At 40.2% G+C, this 10,311-nt stretch overlaps 1 long non-coding RNA gene across 1 annotated transcript; it reads left to right on the top strand.

The window, feature by feature from the left end:
• The first annotated feature begins 8,654 nt into the window (after positions 1-8,654).
• Positions 8,655-9,988, top strand: LOC140668018 (uncharacterized). Its single transcript, XR_012047107.1, has 3 exons — positions 8,655-9,015; positions 9,323-9,513; positions 9,764-9,988. It is a non-coding gene; the product is annotated as an uncharacterized lncRNA (long non-coding RNA).
• Positions 9,989-10,311: the final 323 nt, after the last annotated feature.

Below are 10,311 nucleotides of genomic sequence, written 5' to 3'. Positions count from 1 at the left end.
TACACACATATATATATATATATATATATATATATATATATACATATATATATATATATATATACTTATTTTATTTACTTATTTATTTATTTTTCAACTTTATTTTATATCTATATTAAAAAATAAAATATATTTTATTTTAATATTTTATTTTTTGTCAACTTTTATTATTAGAATCTTTATTAAGCTGATCATTTTCTTTTATATCTGATGACTCATTTTAAATGCCTAATAAATATATTCACTTAAAATGAAACAATTAACTTTTATCACATATATTTGTCGAATAATGTGTATGTTTTTCAAAATATTTTAGATAGGCACTTAAAATATGCCTTACCCTCTATTATACATATATATATTCAATTATAGTGAATTCGATTGGATACACTAGTGCACTGAATGCATACATATAAAGGTTTATTACACACAACAATTTTATAATAACACAAAAGCAATTATATAAAAGTAACATAATTATTTAGTAAAAGCTATTATTATTGTTGTTGAATGTACATAATGATAAAATAATAGCTCTTACTATTTATTATTTTACTTTTATAATTACTTATCATTGTGAAATTGTGTGCGATAATACGTCAGACAGCACATAATACCAAAAGATGACGAGAGGATGTCTTTTTTAAGTCATCTTTCTGACAAGGCTAAAAATGTCTAAAAGGATATCTTTCTGCCACAAAAAATTCATTTTTTGAAAGATGTCTAAAAGATGTCTTCTAAAAGTCATAATTAATTTTAGTCGACGAAAAGATGTCTTTTTGATCATCTTTTTAATCATCTTTTCGACAAGACAAAAAAGATCTATTTTATAATATACGCGTTCCTTTGTTTGCCGCTACGTGGCGTGCTCAGACTATAACTCGTATTCAAATTTTCATAACATGTAATATATAAAGACTACAAAGAATAACAGGTACAACTAAATATGAAATGTAAAGTATATTTTTCTTTATTAATTTAATTTCTGGTATAATCCTAATAAGAGATACAAAATATAAAATATAACCTATAAAAATAACCTACAAAAATAACCTATAATTAAGACGTCAAAAAAAACATTAGAAATGACTAAAAAGAAGCTATAAAGACGACTGAAAGATATCTACAATAATCATATCTTTTAGTCAACATATGGATAGGCTTATAAGCGACTGAATTCGTCATAAGACAGCTTTAAGTCAATTTTCTGTTGACTAAACGTTTCGACTAAAAGATGTCTTTGACAAAAATATACCCAGTTTTAGTAATAATTTTAGTCGACTGTGCTGTCTAGGTACCTTTATGTGCACTCAGTGCGCACTAATGTATCCAATCGAATTCACTATTAGTGCATATTGATTAACCTATAAGATAGCAAAAAAGCATTTAGAAACATCCAGTGGACATTGTTGGGATCGAATTTTATTATTAATTATCCTAAGGATTTCCTTAGGATAATTATCTATTATATAAGAATATCCTAAGGATATCCATTTTTGGATTTCATACAGATATCTAATGAGCGGACATTTTGGTATCCTCAGTATATCCCAAATACATCTTCGGGTTTTACACGGATGAACTTTGGATATCTGAAAATCCCTAGAAATACATCCGATGGATATACCTCGGATTAACTTTTGCTATTTGGGTATAGATAACCTGACTCGTTTATTTAAGACGATAAGAATGCCACATAAAATAGAGTCCGATTACGGCATCACATTTATCTCTAAGGAATTTCTTGCGTTGACGGAATCCAGTAATGTGGAACATCGATTAATCGCGGTAGCGGCCCCACGGGCGAATGGAACTGTAGAGCGTGTAAACTGATTTTTGAAATCGTCACTCGCAAAACTAGCGTCCGAACCGTCGGACTCGAAAGACTGTATCGACCAAGTGCAATATGTAATGAATAATACGACTCACTCGGCGCTAAAAGCATCTCCGGCGAAAATTTTATTCGGCGTTGATCAACGCAATCACGTCGATGTGAAAATCGTTGAGACCTTACGGAGGATAACGAAATTAGAATTAGATGTCGAAGCGGAACGCGAACAGTTTCGAGACCTCGCGCAAGAAACGACGAATCAAATTCGAGCGCACAATAAAATAAAATACGATCAACGGCATCGCACGCCAACTTCGTATAAACCGGGGGATTATGTATTGGTGAGAGACACGACCAGTAAACCTGGGGAAAACAAAAAGCTTAAAGCTAAATATAAGGGACCGTACATAATCACAAAAGTGTTAAAGCACAACCGATATGTAGTGCAAGAAATACCCGGCTTTAATATTACGCAGAAACCATACAACACAATTTTATCACCCGACCGGTTAAAGCACTGGATTAAACCAGTGACGGCGTAATAGTAAACAGATACAGTTATTATACAGGTATTGAAAAAAAAGAAAAAAAAACCTACGCGGAAAAGATGTTAAAGTAGCGTTTCGTTCGATAGGAAAACCTCTCGGGACGAGCGGTTATTTCAGGACGGCCGAACTGTAAGGAAACCAGCGTTGAGCACCACAGGGGAGAGCTCTCCAAGAGGAGAATCCTTACTCCGAGAGCGCCGCCGTACCACAGACTTCTATGTAATACTAGACTGCTAACTCCTTATGTATCAGGTAGCTCTAATTTTATGTACAAACAAGTATGTATGGCATCTCTTTCTGCGCATGCGCTGTGAAGGCGTGTGTTGCACGCATGTACATACATATTAAGTATGATAGATTAGATAAATATAAATAAACATAATCTTATATAAAAGATATAAAATAACTGCACATTTGTATCCCATAATTCAATATTTATATTTCTTACTTTTTTTACTAACACGACATTCTGAGAAGAATTAGAGACCGAAAGCAGGTTAGAAGTACATGTACTGATCATAATGGCGTCGGCACATGTCAGCGCATGCGCAGAAAGGGTTACCTTAGAGCGCGTTCGGGGAGACGCTATTAGCGCTAACAGCGTCGTTCTATCTTTGTTCAACTTTTAATGAGTAACAAAGACAGAACAACACTGTTAGCGCTAATAGTATCTCCCCGAACGCGCCCTTAGTACATAAAATTCGAGGAAACTTTATATAAGCAAAATCTAGAGAGTTAGCAGTCTAGTATTATATAGAAATCTGTGCGCCGTACCGACCACGCTCATACCGCATGCAGGAGCGAGATCGACCTGATCATGCGCCGAGTAATCGATAATCGACAGCCAATACGGTAGATTAATTTGAACCAGCGATATCGTTGGGCCCTACGCAACGGCTAAAAACTACATGGCATTGCGAGATTGGCTAAAAGCGGGCCTCCCCTTGCCAGGGAAAATTAGATATAAGGGCCGAGAAGGCCGACAGCGGGCGGACTCATGCTCCATGCGAAGCGTCTATACCTTGTGTAAATTTTGCTTTGAATAAATCGATCAGTGGTGATAATCGAAGTAATTTCATTCATTATCCTTACCCGATTGCGAATTCCCGGACCAACGGTTCGTAATAGAGTCCGCGCGATAATAAAAAGAAGATTTTTACCGCGGATAATTTAATGATCTTATAATACTTTTAAATTTGTAAAAAATTTAATATTTTTAAAAATATTCCCACCACTAACATATTTTTCGCAAAATCTGAGATTCATCTAGTAACGAAATTAAAACTTATTTTACGCTGAATTCATCCATATATGATGAAGTTATATTTTGAAGTTAAAAACGCATTTTTAAGAAATAATTTTTTAAAGTTAAAAAGCATCCCTATATCGATTCTCTCTCTCCCTCCCTCCCTCCCTCCCTCCTTCCTTCTTTCTCTCTCTCTCTCTCTCTCTCAAAATATATTTGCTTTTATGTGTACATATGTGCGATTTAATTTACATATATAATAAAAAGAATGTTACCGAACATAAACTTTTATTAGTGAAAATTTTATCAAGGATCCTTGTTACATTAAAATTATACAACTTTACAAGTTATATATACTTTCTATACTTGCATATTTAAAAAATAATGATATATAATGAAATATAATGAAACTGTCTTAATTGTACATTTTATGATATTGTTGATTATCGTTACTTCAGTAAACATTAAAGCTACGTCCATTTGCGAATTATGAACATGTATTGTGACCGTGTAGACTTTTTCAGTTAATTACCGCGTACGCCCCTTGGTACAATTTTCTTTGGCCGATGGACTGGCCGACGGTACACCTTCGGCGCGATTGCTTAATTAGTCATTATTTTGTTCTATCGGGACGATAAAGTTTGGGCGCCAGACGCGAAATATCGCGCCGTCTCCAATTAACAATATTTTCGCCTGATCCACTCAAAACCGTAAAACAATTACGATCGCGACGGCAACCAAAGCGGCTAGTCAATATTTAAGCGGCAGAGGAGGGGGGTGTGTAGGAACTGAACGGGATTGAGAATCGATATTTAGCAAGCGAGAAAGTCTTTCGGGAAACAGACACAATTATCAATTGTAGGAATAAATATTTTTGACAAAGAGTAGTGTAATGAATATAATATACAAGAGACTTCTCGGCGTGGAACGAGAGAGCCTTTTCGAGAGAGTTATCCCAAATGCGACAACTAGATGTGTACGTTGTACGCTCGGCGCATGTGAAGGGCGCGTGACGGCGTGATGTCGCGGCTGAGGGATATCGAATTACGCGTGATTTCGTGGGAATTCAGATTTTCTCGCAGATCGCTCGCGACTTGTTAAGGTCGTGGCGATCGTAGAGATACCTTATTCAATTATATGTGGCAGATCTCGGCCACGAATCGCCCGTTAATCGCGCTAATCGATTTACGATAAATCTCCGGGAATGCACGTAAACATGCGCGGTCGGCACGCATCGACCTCCGCCATCAATCATCACAGTACTGATCGCTTGGGCTATACGGCGTATGAAATTCCTCCAACAAGCGGAATACGCAGATTCGACGTCCTTATACACAAAATTACTTTCGACCAAATTACGCTACATTAATTGTTCCCGGATCGCGAGTCAATAAATGGCGCGGAACGTAAAGTCGCACGCGACACGCGGTATACGAGCTCGCTGCCCGACGGATACAATTCAATACGCGGTAACAAATTTCGACAACTAATGATACGTGATACGGTAATATAATAATGACTATCGGCGGCGATTATCAAGAGAGACGTTATACGTCCTTTTACGACCCGGACGAAATGCGGCTCTCACGAATTTCAATAACGATACGGCAACAAATACGCCACGGCGGAATAAATTCTCCCCGTGAATCGCGACAACTAAAATTACGATAATTATAACAGGGCGCGTTCGTCTGAATCGTACGAGTTACCGGTTTGGCGGCCTTACAATTTTTCTTCTTCTCCGTCGTCCGATCTCGCACGCTAATCTTGGCTCGTCGGGTCGATAGGCCTGTCGTCCTCGATCGCTCCCCGAACAGTGACGAGCGTGAGGCTTGCGGGAGACACGCCGGCGACATCATACGCAATTAGGCCACCTGTAGCGCTATCGTGGCCCTTAGAGCCAATCACGGCCGCCTCTTACCGCGGCCCGTTCGATTTTAGCTATCGATCTTGCGATCTTCCGGTCCCCGCGAGGCAACTTCCCGGTGCGGCTTGCCGGCAGCTTCCGGTCGGCTCGGTCCGGTGCCCTTGGCTTCCCCGGACCCCATGGTTGAGTCCGACCTTCTAGCTCCATAGTCGGGGCTCTGATGTTCAACATATCGGGAGTGGCCATCCCCTTGATCGTTCCTTTCCGGTCTTTCGTTCTCGGTATGCTCCTGCAGATTTAAACCTTTTAACGGCAGTCGATGTTTCCGCCGATTTATAAATTATCGAACAAAATGTACGGTCCTTACTGGGCGTGATCTCTCCGCTGTCCCTGGCCTCTGCTCGCCGTCACCACCAGGCTCCTCGGATCCGCGTAGCTATCGACTAGAGGTTGCTGCCGCCAAACTCGTAAATAACGCGCGAAAATAAAAAGTAAATCTCGCAGGGCGCTCTCTCTATTATTCGAGGACGCAGGCCTCGCGAAAACCTTTCCCGATCGGGCCTTTCGGCCCTTGTGATGGACGAAAGAAAACGTCACGTCACAGTACAAACTAAAATATATTGTTAAAGGAAATACCTTTTGTCTCTTTTGTGTAAAAGTTTATGTAAAGTGTTTGATAGTGGAAGAATTCTTTAGCAAATGTCTAAATTTCTAATAATTGTACTTCATGAGTTGGACGGTGGTCGTGCACGCTACGGCGCGGAAACTCACCTGAGGCGAAGAGTATGCGTAAACGCAGGTTCAAGTCCACCCAGACCCAATAGGAATAAGAAAATTTAGTCGTAAGATGGCTGTGCACGCTGCGTCGCCGAAGCTTATCTGAGATAACCAGTATGGCGGAACGCAGACTCGAACCCACCCAGACAAATTAGGATTAAGAATAAAGGTTTTAGGATAAAAATGTAATTAGGTAAAATGTATTAGGAAAAGTAATAAAGGTATAACAAACAGTCTTTTAAGCGAAAAGCTAGGGACTTAAAACCCAAGGTTTTTTTTTTTTTTTTAATAATTGTACTTCATGTTTCCATTGGTGTTTCCATTGGCATAACTTCAGAATTATTTTTAATTGAATATAGCTTACTAAATTTTTTATAATATTGTAAGATTAAAGCGGATAGTTCGTTTTAATCTGCATTGAGCTCCACTGACAGATCCGCCGTATGAGACTCACGGAGCAGGTACTCCAAAATCACAGACTTCTATATATAACTAGACTGCTAACTCCGGCAAAATACTGTGACGTGACGTTTTTCTTTTGTCCGTCACAAGGGCCGAAAGACCCGATTGAGGAAGGTTTCGCGGGGCTTGCGTCCTCCATTTAGAGAGAGAGCGCCCTTGCGGATGTTATCTTTTTCGTTGCGCGCGTTATTCTCGTGAGTTTGGCGGCAGCATCGTCTTGGTCGGAAGCTACAGGGATCCGCGAGGCTGATTCCGATGGTGAGCGGAGGCGGAGAAAACGCGGAGAGATCACGCCCAGTAAAAACTGTGCACTGTAATTAATAATTGATAAATTGGCGGAAAACATCGGCTGCCGTTAAGGATTTATACCTGCAGGATCGTACCCGGAGCGAAGGACCAGATGGAAATGGTCAAGGGGATGGCCACTCCCGACGTATTGAACGTCGGAGCCTCGACTAAGGAACTGCCAGGTCGGACTCAACCATAGGGTCCGGGGAAGCCAAGGGCACCGGACCGAGCCGAATGGAAGCTGCCGACAGGCCGCCCCGGGGAGCTACCTCGCGAGGATCCACAGCTACAAGATCGATAAACGAGATTGAATCGGCTGCGATAAGAGACGGCCGTGATAGGCCCTAAGGGCCGTGATAGCGCCACAAGTGGCCTAATGGCGCACAAATTTGCCGGCGTGTCTCCCGCAAGTCTCATGCTTGTCACTATTCGGCGAGCTATCGAGGACGACGGGCCCGGAAATTCTGCGATCCAGAGCGAAACCGGATGACGAGGACAGACGAGTATTTGTAAGGCCGCCAAATCGGTAAATCGCGTGATTTGGACGAGCTTTGCCGTGTCGCAATTACCGTATCGTTAGTTGTCACAATTAGCGAGGAAATAATCCTCCGCCGTCGCGTAACTGTTTCCGTACCGTTCCGTTTAGAGTTTCGCGAGGGGCTTCGTCCGAGTCGCAAATGGGCATAAAATCTCTCTCTATAACCGCCGATAGTCACCTTTGGGTGTCGTTTTGGTTGTTGCGAATTAACGATATTAGTTGTCTTATTGTATCCGTTGGGAAGCGAGTTCGTGTACTGCGTGCCGCGTGCGACTTTAATATTGAAAGAAATTAGGGCGCCGAATTATTTTCTGAGGATTATTTGGAGGATTCGGAGCACAGTGGGATGAACTAATAGGTTTAAGCTAGTTTTAAGTTAAATCACGTATATATTTCTAAAGTACAACTATAAGGTAACTCGTCAGGACGCTTGCATGTCTTTTCGGATACGCGTCTCGAAGGAGAGTGTCGATTTATCGCGCTCTCCTTAGGTCTCTCGCTTGCCACGTCTTCCGTGCCACGTTTTTGGCCCATCCGTTACGTTGCCGTATGCGGTGGTTGCTCGCGCAAGCTTTGGCGCTGTTCGCGCTGCTTTCAATTCGGCCAACCTGACTTCGACTTCGCCTTGAAGTTTTATTCTTTTATAATTATTTATAATATTGTAAATCGTGGACGCAAGCTGTTTTCGGTTCGCAATGGTGACTAGCGTTATGCAGGTACGTATTTTTATATATACTAATTTGTTCGCGAGTTCTTAGAACTAAGTTTTGAGTTATAATTAATGTTATTCGGCCCTTATGGGGCAGCGCCTATTCTAGTACCTTAACGGCTAAAATACTTATAGTCTAATAATTAAGTCTTTGGTCTCAATTCTTATGATTTTTATGCTAAGTCTTATAATATTCTTATAATGGATCTTATAATTAATCTTATGGTGAATCTTATAATTAATCTTATAATATATCTTATAGTTAATTTTTATAATAAATTTTATGATTAATTTCTTATTTGTTAATTTTTTGTAGGTAGAGTTAATTTGAGCCAGGCCTTTAATTTATCTGACGACAGTATTGTGTTCATTGGCTTTTGCGTGATGTTGAAGCCAGGGATATCTTTGATCACATATCTGTTGCTTCCGAGACTCTTCGCAACTAGGTATGGATCTCTATATTTTGGCTTTAGTTTCGAGTTTTCGCCTATCTTATTTTTATTGTCTCTTATGAGAACATAATCGCCCACTTTATATTCTGTGGGTTTTTCGCTACGCCTATCTTTATAAATTTTGTTATAATTTCTCAACAGTTCTGTTGCCTGAAGGGCAGTGTCTCGACCAGTCTTTCTCTCCTCTATATCTATTTTGGTCAACGCTTTTGTGAACTGAGCTAATGAATAGTCAGAGTGGCATCGTTGTTCGTAGCCGAACATCAGTTTGGATGGACTCGCTTTAATTGCCGAATGGTAAGAATTATTTACAATATATTGCATCGTACCTAAGTGCTTTTTCTAATCAGATTGACTATCTCTTCAACTATCTCGATCAACTTAGTTAGGCATGATTTGAGAAATCTGTTAACTCGCTCAACTAGTCCATTGGCCCACGGTGCTGCTACCGCTACTTTTCTATGTTTTATATTCTTTTTTTCTATAAAGTCTGTAAATTCTTTTGATGTAAACGCTGTTCCCCTATCTGTCACTATTTCATTTGGTTTTCCAAATGTTGATATTAAACTTTCTAAACTACTAATTGTTTCTTTTGTGGTTGTAGACTTGGCTGGGAACAACCATGTGAATCGAGTAAACGCATTTACTATTACAAGGATGTGTTTGAAACTGTCTACTGTTTCTTGTAGCGGACCAAAATGGTCAGCGTGCAAAATTTCCAGCGGAGCACTGAGCAAAGAGCCTAGTTGAGTTTCGTTTTCGAACCTATTGGATGAATTATTTGCTGTAAGACAGGTGAGACAATTTTCTATGTGGTTGAGTACTCTCTTTCTCATTAATAGGAACCAGTAGTTTTGCTGTATTCCTGTCAATGTTTTTTCTATTCTATTATGAGCCATCTCATCGTGATGAGCTCTATTATATTTATTATCATTGATTCAGGAACCACGAATTTTAATTGATCATTAATCTTTTTGTACACGAGGCCGTCAACCAAAGCAAACTTCTCACTGTCTTTTGTTTCTAATTCTGCGCTTAATTCTAGGATTCCGCAAGTTGGAGGAATTCTAGCCGTCTCTCCAGCGGGAGTTCATCCACGTGTGCCACGCTACGGCTGAGGGCATCTACGTGTGTCATGCGGTTTCCGGGTCGGTGAGTGATGTCAAAATTATAATTTTGGAGTGACAAAGTCCACCTCGCTATTCGCGGATTTAAATTCGCCTTATTCACTGCATATACAATCGTATTACAATCTGTTACTATTGTGAATTTCAAGCCGTAGAGGTACATATGGAATCGCTCGACCGCTCGCACGACCGCCAACATTTCGAGCTCGTAGCTGTGGAACTTTTCCTCCGCCGCGTTAGTCGCTTGGCTAAAGTAGGCTACGGGCGCCCAGGAGTTGTCGGGTTATTTCTGAAGGAGGATCGCCCCTAGCCGTCCGCTGCACGCATCTGTGTGGAGATGGGTTTCCACGGCCGGATTATACAAGCTTAACAGAGGAGACGAAGTAAGTTCTCTTTTAAGTTCGTTAAAAGCCTCTGTGCATTTATCGTTAAACTCGTAATTAGCGTTTTTCTTTAATAAGATCTG

Source organism: Anoplolepis gracilipes, chromosome 7 (assembly GCF_047496725.1).
Source record: "Anoplolepis gracilipes chromosome 7, ASM4749672v1, whole genome shotgun sequence".
Classification (NCBI taxonomy): Eukaryota; Metazoa; Arthropoda; class Insecta; order Hymenoptera; family Formicidae; genus Anoplolepis; species Anoplolepis gracilipes.
The sequence above is the reverse complement of the archived record's forward strand: the minus strand, read 5'-3'. Positions and strand labels throughout refer to the sequence as shown.